The sequence below is a fragment of the Dioscorea cayenensis genome, chromosome 11 (genome assembly GCF_009730915.1).
Source record: "Dioscorea cayenensis subsp. rotundata cultivar TDr96_F1 chromosome 11, TDr96_F1_v2_PseudoChromosome.rev07_lg8_w22 25.fasta, whole genome shotgun sequence".
In the NCBI taxonomy this organism is placed as follows: Eukaryota; Viridiplantae; Streptophyta; class Magnoliopsida; order Dioscoreales; family Dioscoreaceae; genus Dioscorea; species Dioscorea cayenensis.
Genome location: NC_052481.1, coordinates 15,755,610 through 15,768,723, shown reverse-complemented (window position 1 = coordinate 15,768,723; position 13,114 = coordinate 15,755,610).

Sequence of the window (13,114 nt, the reverse complement as noted above, 5' to 3'; positions counted from 1 at the left end):
TCTAGGGATTCCAAGTGATAAATCCTCTTCCTATATGTAGACCTAACCCTTTGGTCCAGGCGGAAGGTCCCTAACCACAATTAAGCCCTAGATGCTAAAATCACATCAATGCTTCACTCCATTGCACTGGCAACTAAGCCCCAGCCGAAGGTCATCCCTTAGCCCATTCACTCTACTATGACCGCAAAGAACTTGAGGAATTGGAGGTAGAATAAATCACATCGGAGAGGAAAGGGAACGCTCCGCTACCTCTCGACTCATCCTCTCAACCCTCTATAATCTAGATTTGTCTAACTCTCGTGGTGTGCCACGTACTCACAAGGGTTACCAACAAGAACTCTCAACCCTAGTGTCACTCTAAGGGAGTATTCATACAATCAAAGCATTCAAGATTGGAACTCAATAAAAACTTCAATTAATGAAAGCATAATAACAAGGTTCAATGAAACGAATACATCCTAGGGTTCATAATGCAAGTACCCACTAGGGGGTTTAGCTCTCCATGGAGCTAATTACAATCAATGAAATTGAATGTAAAAGTAATAAATCCATAGAAAACCACCTCGATAGTTGTGATGACGGTCTTGTGGAGAGTCCTCTACTCGTCCAAAGGTCCCTTTGTCCGGCTTAGGATACACCTCGCCGGATCGGTGCCGACGAAAGCTCTCCCACTAACCTTCTTCCAAATGGAGATTGATGTCAGAGCCGTAGAACCTCTCCCAATCCCTAGCTAATACCACTAAAAACCCTAGCCGCAGTCCTCTCTCAATTTGGGGAAAAGATGAAAAAAAAAATGCCGAAATCGGGGCTGAAATTAGCTTTTAAAGGGCTGGAATCAGGAATCCACATGGCCCGTGTGGAATTAATGCACAGGCGTGTGGAATTTCCACAAGCCCGTGTGGCTTCTCTGGAAAACTCCTTCTTCGGGCAGCTGTGAACAGTACCTGCTACAATATTTTGCTACAGTGCTGCTACATTGTTTTGCTATAGTACTGGTCTGAAACACTCCCAAAACCATGCTTTCATCGAGGTAACATAAACATGCACACATTTACGTCATAGATCTCTTTGCTTCTTTATTGAACTGCCGCGTTGGTGGAGATCTCGTTACACATGCACAAGCCGGAATACTTAGAATGTGACTGCCTTTGTGCCCCTCCAAATCATTGTGCTAGCTTGAATACAAGGAGGTTGGCACACATTCTAGCATCTTGAACTTGACTTATGTCTTCGCGTTTGAACATTCTCAAGATTTCCTCCAAATGGTGCACTTACGATCTACATTGGCTTTTTTCTCTATGATTCGGCTTCACAACCCTATATGAATGAAAGTAACATAAATACACACATATTAGTGTTAAAATCTGATAAAGTAATGATCATCATAAGGAAAGAATACTTCACATTCTTATCACACAAGCACTTATCACAACCTCTATGTTTGCAAATATTGAAGAGAGATTGGAAGAAGAAGACATGGAGTTAGAAGGTGAGCCAAATGAAATACCTATCAACAATGAAGATAATGGTGACCAAAACATAAGCCCACTAGTTCATAGTAGCTCATTACCTTTGACTCCCATTAGAACCCAACGAGGGGCAAGAAGAAATAATGCTCAAGTCGATGGTGCTTCTATAGTAGACCTGATACGTGCAGTTGATAGAATGGGACCAGCAATGGAAAATCCTGCACTTTTGACATCCATGATCTACAACAAGGTGTTCGAAGTTGAGGGATTTGAGGATAATCAATTGGAGGAGGTGTTTGACTACCTTGATGCACATGAGGGGGAGGTTGGAGGTTTGTCCAGAAAAAGATTGATATGAGAAAAGCTTGGATCGAGAGATTTCTTAGTTCTCCAATGGTCTGATATGCTGTGTAATATGGGATGCTTTTATTTATGTTGAACTATTAGGCATGATGTTGTCATAGACAATGCTTATATGAACTTTAACTACCAACTCCTTTGTGTTGTTTAATTTATTTTGTGTTTGAATGACTCAATGGTAATCTATATGCATCGTATTTTTGAATTATTTCTGCATGAATCAATCAATGGATGAATTTATTCATGTTTTGGAGTGATGGTTGTCATGCAGGAAGTGTTGAGCCATGTTGCCATATGTCTCCATTTGGTATTATTTCTTATTGTCTGTGGCATGGATATAAAAGATGTTATAGGCACAATGATGGTCAATGAAAGGATGCTCGAGTCATATGTGATCACAACAGATAGGTTTCTTGTTTCAAATGGGAGTAGAATTATATTGTTGTTATAAATTGTCTTTCATATAATTATTTTATTTACTATTTATGTGCTGAATACTGGCGTATGTTTACAAATTCAGCACAAAGTTTCTTGGTGTATTCAGTTATTAGTGCTTAGGTTGTTGCTTTTTAAAACATGGATGTCTTATAAAAAAATTATGAAATTTGAGTGATTCCAATGTGCTGATGTTCACTTAGATATTTTTCTGCATTTGAATCCCATATTCAAATGTAGTTTTTGGTAAAATTTACAATGGAAAACAAATTATTTATACAATTTAGAAATTTACATAAAAAATTATTTTTAATAAATTTTCAGGTATAGGTTGGTAACCAGACCATTATGAGAAAGTGGTGATTTTATACCTACTTCCATGCCAGCTAAACACATGGAAGTCTTGATATGAGAGTTCCAAGCTTTCACTTCTACAAACCAAACATGAAAAGTGGGACATAAGTGCATGACTTTAGTGTGCAACCAAACAGCAGGAAGTGACACTTCCATGTAGAAGTGGGACTTCTATCGAAGTGGGAGTTCCTTACATTGTCACTTCCACCCCACTTCTATAAACCAAACAGCCCTAAGCCTGTGGTACCCTGTCCTGATTTTTTGACCTCTTGCCTCTTTTTTGATTTTTGTGGATGCATTAGGGGTAAAATGGTCATTTTGCACTAGTGGCATACTTGCATGATTATACAGTAGATTGTGTGTGAAAACTAGCCGAAAACCAAGGCCAAAACCGTCTTTTGGACTTATTTCTTTTTATTTTTCTATTATGAGGGCATTGTGGTCATTTCCTTTTTCTTTTAAAAAAAGTTTGAAAATCTGAAAATTTGAGAGGATAAGAAGCACCAGCTGGCTTCATTCTCTCCTTCCCTTATTCTTTCTTCTTTTCTTTTCCTTCTTCCTTCCTTCGGCCGAGCATCCAAAATTTTGGAAAAATTTCTTCCACGAGCTTCTTCGGTAAATCAACGCTTCTATCATCTTCCTCTCATTCTCCTGAGCTTGGCAAAGCTTCGATCCAAGGTTTTTCCTTTGTATTTTTCTCATATTTCATCTTTTTTGAAATTTTTAAAAACCTAGAAAATACACCTTGGTTTGAGTTGTTTTTGGGCTCAAATCGAAGCCAGTGTCATTGTTATTCATTTGTATGTATTTTTGGAAAGAAATTTTGTGTTTTTGGTGTTGTAAACCGACGAGAAACCATTGAAACAAGGCCGAGTTTACTGTCGCAAATTTTGTGGTACTTACTGTAGCACCAAAAAACTTGCCCTTTTCTTGTATTTCTTTGGTCCAAATCGAAGCCCTTCTTCCTTAGAATTCATTGGAACTTGTTTTACTTTGATTTGAGGTCGTTTGGGTCCAAAATGACGTCGTTTTCCCCTAAAACCCTAGAGTTACATGTTCAACATGTAACCTTGCATTCGCATGCATTTTAGTTTCCATTCTTGTGTTCATTGGTTCTTGAATTCCTTGTTTGACTCTAGGTGGTGAAGCTTCCTCCCAGGGGAAGGAAATTGCCGACCTGTGACCGCGTCTCAAGGCGAGATGATTTGTTCTATGAGTGGTTCAATTCGTAATTGCATAGATTTAATAAGAGTATTAGAGTATTTATTTATGTGTTTTATAACGCAAATTTGATGATGAATCAGATTTCATTCGATATATATATATATAGAGATATATTGAGCTATGAGTTATTCGGCAAAATAATTCTAGTATACTTATACATATTTATCTTGGAAGAAGCATGTTTACCTGTATATGTATATATATGCAAATGGAATATAGTTTGATGTACATTTCCATATTTACACATCATATGTTTGATTCCTCGAATTGGAATTAGAAAAATTGCATTGTGGAATTTGGATTTTGATGGTGACAGCGGACTTAGGTCCGACACTACAGTGTGGGGTCCCACGGTCCGGCCTGATGGGAGGCGGCGTTGTCAACCCTAAGTTTACCCTGGTCAAGAGGTGTGCAGAGCCATTGACAGGGGGGGTCTTTTATGTGAGAAACCGGGGGTCACCACAAGGGAATCTTAGTGGCCAACACCAAGGAAGGTAGCATTTTTAAATTTTAAAAGTCTTAAAACACCTTGGTGGTCCCGTAGCTAGTCGCGGCCATGATTGTCTTGGGAATTGTTTGAGGCCAGCCTGTATTTTGAGCGGTGCTCAATGTGTTGAAAAATGTTACTTACCTGTATTATTTATAAATCATTGTGTTTTCAGTTAACTTGTTGGATACCTAGATCTACTTTTATATGTTATTATTATTGTGGTAATTACTATTTGGAATGTTTTACTACTCTATTATATCTATATTGTTACCACTCACTGGGTAACATCTGTTACTCAGTACTCTTTGTTCTTCTTCTTCAGGCTGCGACGTTGGACTGGGTTGTGCTGGGCAGGAAGTATACTTGCAGACTTTTTCTTCTTATCTAGGTTAGTTTGCAGTGTGCATGTAAAATTTATGGATCCACTAGACTTGACTTTTGTGTACTGTTCTTGTATTTGTACTTTCTTGTTGTATTTGGAACCCCGGCTGGTTCTGTAGTGGAGGTTGTCTCCCTCTTCAATAAGTTGTGATAGAGGGTTTGTTTTGAGCTTACGATGATTAGGATGTAGGATGTTGTAAGGTCCACTCCTTGTTGTCGTGGCAATTGCCATGTGCCCGGCTAGGGTCGGGGCGTGACAAAGCCTACTTGCAAAATCTAGAGAAAAAAAATTACGTTGAGGATCTATTACTAAATTTTATAATAAAATGAAAATGTGAAAAATTGAGGGCTCAGTTACAAAATTAGATAGATGTAAAAATGTAGTAAATCTGTGTTTATTTGCAAAATTTACTAAAATATGAAAGTGTAAAAATTTATGGGCTTAGTTGCAAAATTGATAGAGGAAATACAAAAAAAAGAATGGAAAATGCCGTTTATTTGCAAAAAAAATAGATGAAAATGTGAAAAGTCTAGAGTTTAAGGGCTCATTTGTAAACATTGATAAAAATGAGAAAAGTGAAAATTTCAATGGTTTTTTGCATAATATTGTGAAAGACCACAAAAAAAATAAAGATGTTAGGGTCTACTAGGGTCTACTATGCAAAATAGCATGAGAGGGTAAAATTACAAAAAGAAAGAATAGAGAATTTTGAGGAGTATTTTTGTAAATTTGCAGGACATCTCTATTAAAACTGCATGTGAGGTACAATGGAGGGGGGAGAGCTTTTATTAAGAGCCTCAACAATACCTCTTATGCTCACTAAGGGGTCAATGAAGACCACTCTTAAAGACAAAGACTCCTAATGAGAGACAATGAAGGCTAGCTCTTCTCAAGATTTTCACCACTACCTCTTGATGCTCTTTGAAGAGTCAATGAAATTTTTCTTTTTAAGACAAAGGCTCCCTATGAAGTGTAATACACAATGGAGAATTCTTAGTAACATCCTTACCACTACCTTTTGACACTTATATTGGGGTCGATGAAGACCTCTTTTGAAGAACAAAGATTACTTGTGAGGTGATAAGTGTCTAAATGTAGGTGTTTTCATATATATATATATATATATCTTATTCACTTTGCATGTATTTTGTGAGATTTGATGCCCGTTTTGCGCTTAATCATCTACTATTTACTTTGTAGGGCATAAGAAAGCCATGGAGAACAGGAAGATATCATTTAGGCAAAAAGAGAATAAAACAGCAATTTCATACCACCTCTATACCATCCAGTATGGGGGCCGTATGTACTGTAGCAGCGAGATGAAATTTAAGCTGTCTGCCCAGATTTTCATACCATCCCCATACGACCCAGTATGGGGGCCGTATGGAGGATGTATGGACCCTGTATGCACCTCGTATGGAGCGCGAATCTAGATTATTTGAGTGCTATACGACCCGTATGCCATGAGGGATATACAAGCTGACTTTTAGGGCAGAACAAGGGACTTTTTCTTGGCCATTTGGGCCGCTGCCACCGCACATCTTTGGGGCCTTCTGGCCATCTTTCGGCGGAGATTCTTGTGGGAAATGAGCATATATCATCACCAAGAGGGATAGGAGCAAAGGAGAAGGAGTTGGAGTGAAGATCTAAGCCATCATCGATAAACTTGTGAAGTTTCATTACTTCTTTTATGTTTTTGTCTTCCTTGTATGCTGTATAAGTGTCCCTCATCATGAGGGATTAACTTATTGTTTTGTTTGGATTTGGATGAACCCTAGGGTGTATTCTTGTGTAAGAACTTGAGATGTTGTTCTTCATTTAATTTGATGGTTGTTTGAGATTCAATCTTTCATGCTTTGATGCCTAGAATTACATTTAAGGAGAAATCCATAATTCTATTATGAGTTGTATGCATAGATGTGACCTACTTACGCGTACTAGATCTAGGAGAGATTGAAAGGGGATACTTGTGCCGACACGCCGAGAAATTGGGTGTTGGTAGCACTCTATTGTTAGGTTTAAGCCGAAGGATAGTAGATTTACTCCTATTAGAGAACTCCTAAAACTTAATGCGATTATAGGTGTGTTGATCTGGAAGAGATTCCGATTGACATACGTATGGGATCAGGGGTTAGTCTCCGAGAGATTGGGGCAAATCTATTCACGAGGTCTCTAGGTCTCAACTATTATAAATGCATCTTTAAACCATCCTAGTTTGGGCCTTAATGACAACCCTAGGTGGATTCCTTGTCCAAACACTCCCTTCTCATGCTGATACTCCCTTGTTTGTTTACATTTGTGTGCTAGTTACCCAGCCATAGGATTAGTTTAGGTTAGTTTATTTTGTTTTATTTGTTCTTCTCACTAAGAATTGTAGGCTAGATAATAGATAAAGAGTGAGTAATAATACTTCCTTGGCCCCGTGGAATACGACCCCTGTGTCACTCACAGGGTATTACTTGGCGATCCCGTACACTTGAGGGGAAGCAATCATGAGGTATAATGCAGAAGTCAACAAAAACCTCTCTTGAAGACAAAGACTCCATGTAAGGTACAAAGCAAGGTGGAGAGGTCTTAGTGAGAGTCTTACCACAATTTCTTGATGCTTATAGAGGGGTGATAAAGAGAAAGACTCCTTGTGAAGTACAATGTAAATTGAAGATGTCTTAATGGGAGCCTCACCACTATCTCTTTATACTCATAGAGGAGTCAATGAAGATCTTCCTTAATTATGTACAACGACTTCCTATGAGATATAATGCAGGTTGAAAAGCCTAAGTAAGGGCCTCACCAATATCTTTTGATGCTTACGGAAGTATCAATGAAGACCTTCCTTGAAGGCAAAGACTCCTCATGAAGTACAATGCAAGATGTAGAGGTCAATGTAGATCTCCATTGAAGACAAAGACTCCCCAATGTGGTACAATATACGATAAAGAGGTCTCATTGAGAGCCTTACCACTACCTCTTGATGTTCGATCACAAAGGGATGGATGGAGACATTCCTTGAAGATAAAAACTCCTTGTGAGGTACAACGCAGGCTTGAGAAGACTTAGTGAGAGCCTCACTACTACTTCTTGATATATATAGAGGTCGATAAAAAGCTTCCTTGAAGATAAAGACTCCCTATGAGGTATAGTACACGGTAAAAGGCTCTTAGTGAAAGTCTCGCCACTACCTCTTGATCCTTACAAAAAGGTCAATGAAGACTTCTCTTGAGGACAAACACTCCATAAGATATAATGGATGGTGAAAAGCTCTTAGTGAGAGCCTCGCTGTTGCCTTTTGATGATCGCAGATTATCAATGAAGACATTTTTTGAAGGCAAACTCTCTATGAGGTACAATTCATGATAACTCTCATTAAGAGTCTTACCACTACCTTTTGATGTTTACAAAAGGATTGATGACTACATTTCATATCATATTTTGTATATCTCCAAATTATACTTTTTCTCATCTTTTAGCATTCTTTGTATATATTTGATGCTATTTTGGGTATGTTGTTTCATTATACATAATTTTAGGGTTCAAAACAAATAGGAGTGAAATTAGACAAAAAATCGGTAGAAGAACAACATTTTCTAAGTCTTCAAGTTGAGCACAGCCTAAGCATAGTCGTTCTTCTTCACCTTGCTTATTGCTTATTTCAAGAGAGTTGAGCAACATGGCAAGCACGGGTATGCTCCAGGTAAACACATGCATGATTTTTCCTTATCCATTTCTCTGGAATTCTGAGGTTCTCTCCATTCAGTCAAAGCACAGGTTCCATACTCCTTTCATGGGCATGCTTAGGATGAGCACGGGCTGAGCATCACCGTGCTCTCCTTGTGCATTTCACTGTCTAGACACTTAGCTGACTTTTACCAAAGCCCTAAGAAAAACATGGCTTAAGCACGCCGGTGCTTAGGCCACCGTATTGAGCCCAAAAAATTCCTTTTATAGCCCAGATCTAGGTTTTTCAAGGAGAGCTTGGTCAGGGTTTTTGAATCCATCTTTAGGCAATCACTGAAGGTTAAGACCAGACTTTACCACACCTTCTGGAGAGACCAAGATAGCATTGGAGGCACATTTAAAGAGTGGAGCTAGCAAATCCAAGAAGTTCTTTGAGTCCAATTAAGAGGATATGGCAAGAAAGAAGGAGTCATGTTTTCTTATCATTTTATATCTCTTTTCCTTCCTCAATTGTATGAACTCATGAGGGGCTAACCGTTATATGGTGCCCCGAGCTATGAACCTTGTTGTTTAGTGTACTTTGACTCGCTTTCAATGATTATGGAGTTTTAATGAGTTCTTATGTTTTGTATAACTTGATATGCTTGAATTACCATAGTTGTAGTTGCATTCGTGTAATTATAAAGCTTCATGTGTAAGAGACCCGTAGTCACAATTGCAAAACTCAATGTATTGGAAAGCCATAGATGCAACATTGTTTTTGAGCGCACATAGGAACCTTGGAATGTACCTAATAATTATTAGAGGCAAATCAGTACACTAATGCACTCATGAATTAGTTTAGGCATTAGTTCTCATTATCTACACACCTTTTTGTCTTTACCTTTCCTTTCATCCTTCTCGATTATCTCACTTTAGTTAATTCACAACCAACCCATGATTGACGGACTAGAGATTAGAGGAGAGATTAGTACTAGAAGTCCCAGTCCCTGTGGTTCGATAACCTCACCCCTCACGGGGTACCACTTTATTACTTGATATGATCTATGCACTTACAGAAAGCATACATCAAGGATTAATAAAGGACTTTCTTAAAAATAAAGACTCATTGTGAAATAAACTATGAGGAAAGCTCTCAATGAGAGCCTCATCGCTATCTCTTGATGCTTGGAAAAAGGTCAGGGTGATCTTTCTTGAAGACAAAGACCTCCTAGGAGATACAATACATGATGGAAAGCTCTCAGTGAGAGCCTCATGATTTCCTCTTCTGAAACCTATTATGAGGTCCAATAAATGGTGAAGATTATTTAAGACCATAATTATAGTCTATGGATACTCATAAAAGGAAGGTTAAAGAGGTATTTGATATGTTTAACCATTGGCACTCAACACCCATGTTAGAGGAGATAATGCTAAAACCTCCCAAGGGAGTTCCTTGAAGCTACAAAGAGAAAGGAAAATGCCCTTAACTAGTAGGAAGAAAAGGGTCTCCAAGCAAGGATAAGAGAGAGACCTTTAAATGATGAAAAAAAAAAGATGCGTTTAAGTGAGGTGATAAAGAAAAAAAATGTCTTTCTTTAACAGTAATGAAGAAAGAGGCTTCATAAGCATAAAACATCTATGCCTTCAAACATCAAAAATCAAAGGAAATCAAGTTTGTATTCACATGTACAGGAAGATTACAACAAGGTCCACAATATATTCCAAAAGCAAACAATTCAAATGATTAGTATCTAAATTAATGTGCATGTTTTCATTATATTATTTCATATTTTTGCATGTATTTTTTATGGATCAACGCCCTTTTTAGGCTTAATTTATTATATTGTTATTCACCAGTCATAACAGAGGCTATTTGGGCTTGAAAACGTGTTACAAGGTATTTTTGAGGTGAAACTCCCAAGGCCACTAGATAATGGTGAACCTTGGAATGAAGATGTAATGTTGGATGCTTTGGTTTGTTTAATGTATTGATTTTGTTTGAGATTTAATCTATGATACTTGTATGCCTTGGATTATACTATATATAGAGAACTCCATAATTCATGTTTGAATTAATTGTGTATTTGAGGAAGGTTTTCTTTTTGCACTAGCTCTTTGTATAGATTGATAAGGTTTTGAGATATCACATAATAGAGGACTCGAGTGTCAGTAAGCCCTCCGTTGTAGGGGAATCCCTATGACAGAGACTCCCAAAATGTAATGCAATCGTAGAAGAGTTATGAATTGATTTAAGACTACTCTCGTATGGTATTAGGAGCTAATCACGAAGGTGTTTGAGTTAGTTCATCTTAGATTTGTGGTCGAAACATATCTTTGCAACACGAAAACATTTTCCTTATCACACAAGTAGTCTCCCGAGGATCAATGTCAAGGAAACCATCGTCATCAGGTAAACTTCCCATAGAAAACCTGTGTTTGCTTTATGATTCCAATTTTAGTTTGCTTTTTATTTTAGATCTAAATCACCTTCTAATCATTTAGGTTAGATAATAGGTGAAGAATAAGTAATAGTAATTCTTTGGCCACATGGAGTATGATCCTCATACTTGACACGAGGTATTGCTTGATGACCCATGCACTTGGGCTGCTAACCATCATCAAAGTAGTCAAGTTAGTGACATAATTATGTGAGAGGTCATGACCTGATGATGTATAAGTTAAGGCTCAAAGGCATGGGAGAGTCGAGACTCAAAAACCTCAAATAAATCAATAAATGAACTTTGGAGTCTCACGACATCAAGAAGTCAGAGACTTAAAAAGTCTTATAAGTTAAAGCTTTTAAGGATTTCACCAACATGAAACGACGAAGTCTTCAAGCACCAAGATCAAAGGAGATCAAGTCCATGACTGACTAATATAGAGAGATCATAACTTGAGATTCAAGTGGCATTTTAAGATGTAAACCAAAGAAACTCAAAGAAGATTAAAGTCTAAGGAGACATTCAAGCTTGTTTTTGATGAAAGAGTCAGGAGAAACCGAAGTTTCATGGCCCTTACTTACGTAGTTGAATGAAATCAAGTTATGTGAAATAGGAGAGAATTAAAAAAAGAAAGAAAGAAAAAGGTTTAGAAAAAATAGAGTTCCAACCCTTAGTACTTCCAATCAAGTTCATGTTTCATGTATCTTATCACGAGATTAATAAAATTGATTTCATTTTGTTAATTATTTCTTATTGACACTTAATCTTAATCCAAGGTTCCAATAACTTGAAACCCTAATAGTGTGTTTGGATTGAGGGTTTAGGAGGGAAAGTAAAGGAAAGGGAGGGTTAAGGAGAGCTAAGGTGACTTTTTCCCTTGTTTAGATAAATTTTATAATTTAACAAAGGGAAAGGAATGATTAACTCTGACTCTTCGATACCCTATGAAACCTCACTTTTTCTTAGCACTCTGATTTGGGGTGTTGGGGAAGGGAGAACCTTCGAAAAAAATTTGGTAACTTTTAAAAATACTATAATGCTCTCAATTTATTTTAATTAATTATAAAAACCTCACTTTATAAGAAAGGTAGAACTAATAAATCATATTACTATTATATCCTTTCTTTTCCATCTTTAATCAAACAAGGTTGATCAAACAACTCTTCCTTTCTTTACCTTAAGGAAAATTTGATTATACAAATAAAGTTTCAACCCTTCCTCTTTTTTTTTCTCTCCTTTCTCTTCTACTTTCCTTTCCACTAATGAATCTAAATACTAAGTAAAACAATTAAATTTGATTTGTGACTCATTTATTTTTTGCTAATTGCACTAATGAAGGCCAGATGAGAATAAATGGTCTCACACCATGCAATTTACAAAATATTTAAGAAATATTTAATAATTTTTAAATATTATGCGGTACATTTGTTTGTGATTTTTAATTATTTAAATAATTTTTAATTTTTAAAAAAATATGTGAAAGAAGATCACATCATCCACATTATATTATTTTTAAAAACTTAAATATATTTTTTAAAAATATATTCATGATATGATATTGATGTATGTTTTGCCATGTAAAATCCATCTTACGTCCCGTTTGGATTGTTACCCATGTTTGGATATCTGATTAGTGCTCGATTATACATGTTTTACTCTTTAATTTGGAGCATTTAACTTCTTCTCAAGACTTGTATAATGTTGTTTTTATGCACATGTTGGTTGTTTTGGTTGTTTTTCATGTGCCGGCCACTTGGGGAGCATATGCAACAATACGAATGAATTTTTGGTGTAAATCTGGATAAAAAAACGAAGCTTAAACAAAGAATTTTTGAAAGTAGCATGACCCAAGCATGCCTGGCGGCAGCGCCAGGGCCTAGGGAGGGGGTTGATTGTCTTTAAAAAAAAAATCTTATTATATTCAAGAGTTCATAAAATTGTAGCTATTATTTTACATGATCATCAACACCTACTAAAATTGGGATCACCCTATAAAACAAATATGCAGGCATTATTTTATTCAAGAGCTAAAACAATTGTTGTTTGTTTACAATTAAATTTATGTATACTATTTTACACGCCAAAATTTTAGAAGATATTATATGATTATGCAACGTATGTGTAATTGGTTTTTAAGATATGTGAGTGTTAGGTCCGGTGGGTTATGGATTAGAAATCACTCAATCTCTCATGCAAGTAGTCACACAATCACATACAAATCAAAGAAAAAAGAGGCACACAAAATTGGTAACCCAGTTCATCATAGCACTTGTCTACATCTTGGTGGCCAAGCCCAGAGATA